Consider the following 1,299-nt stretch of genomic DNA (forward strand, 5'->3'; position numbering starts at 1 on the left):
TTTTTTTTTACAGCCATGAGCGTACTATTGTAATTAAAAAAAGGGAAAACTAGGGACTCCGAAGCATAATTCTGCAGCAAAGTGGAAAATCACTAGCATTTTGCTCTGCAGCAAGTTCTGCAGGTAAAGAAACATAGAAAAATAAGTAGAGGTGACTAGTCATGTTAGGCACAAGGTAGGACTGGGTGGTATATAGAGACGTGAGCTTTTGTAGGCAACAGCTTATTTAATTGATAGCACCTGATGAAGTAGGCTGTTGCTTACTGTGGGGGAGGAGGGGAGCAGGTGGCCCGAAACCCCACGCCCCATTGCTAAACAGCCCATGTTACACCCCTCGGCACAAATTGCCAGGGCGGGAACACTCACCGTCCACAGGTGTGTCCAGAAGAAAGGCCCTGAGGCAGTTCCATCCACTATAAAGGAGACGCCGAAGGCGGCTGGAGAGGAGGAACCGGAAGCGAGCGGCGGCGGTGCGGAAGTCGGCGGGAGTACCCGGGCGCAAACAAAGGTAGCCCGGAGGCACGGGAGGACCTTCTGGGGTAAGGGCAAACCCCAATGAGACCCGGGATCCGAGAAGGAACCGCCCCAGCGCAGACACTGACAGTTCTGGGCCAGTGAGCCCGGCTCGACTCAGCAGGAGCCGGCGAGCCGTATTCCTTCTAATAGGTGGGCACTCGCAGCAGGGAAGGTGCCGCTGCTGTGACGGAGAGGGGCCAGTGGACCCCACAAGCCCTGGAGCAAGTTGATTACTTAAACAGAAGCCCAAGGAGGGGTGTTAGCCACACAGCGGACAGGGAAAGACTGGGGAGGCCCGCAAAAAGGTCCAGGTGGCCTCCAGGCTCTGGGGAATCCCTGGCTGTTAGCATTGAGCTGTTTTTGCCTGCTTTGATTTACGGATCCCGGGCACGATATCCTGACAAGTAGGCTGAGTGGACTGTTGCTCAACCCCATGGAGGTATAGGCGAGGGTGTAGGGGCGGAGGAGCTCTCGACAACGTGGGACCCCTAGGACCCAGGAGTCTCATCTGTGGACTGGCACGCACCGGATTATCAACACTGAACCAGGAGGTCAAAATCGTGGCAGGAGGTCCGGAGGCATCCAGCCTGCAGAGGAGCAGCTCCAGGTAAAGTACCCTGAGGATGGTCCCCAAATCAGGGGGATGGAGACTGCGGCGAGTAGCAGCGTCATCGGACCCACCCCCTGACACCTGGTGCATTGGCCGGGAAACCGACAGTGGCCTCCTAGCGGAGACTTAGGAACCCGGATGGAGCACCAACAGGTAATCACGTTGACTGAGTC

General features: G+C 56.3%; 1 protein-coding gene across 3 annotated transcripts in view; it reads right to left on the reverse strand.

The window, feature by feature from the left end:
• VWA3A (von Willebrand factor A domain containing 3A) overlaps positions 1–1,299 on the reverse strand; it is a 79,131-nt gene that overhangs the window by 32,209 nt on the left and 45,623 nt on the right. The window lies entirely within an intron of this gene.

This window comes from Crocodylus porosus, unplaced genomic scaffold (genome assembly GCF_001723895.1).
Source record: "Crocodylus porosus isolate Cpor-Errol unplaced genomic scaffold, CroPor_comp1, whole genome shotgun sequence".
NCBI classification, from domain to species: domain Eukaryota; kingdom Metazoa; phylum Chordata; order Crocodylia; family Crocodylidae; genus Crocodylus; species Crocodylus porosus.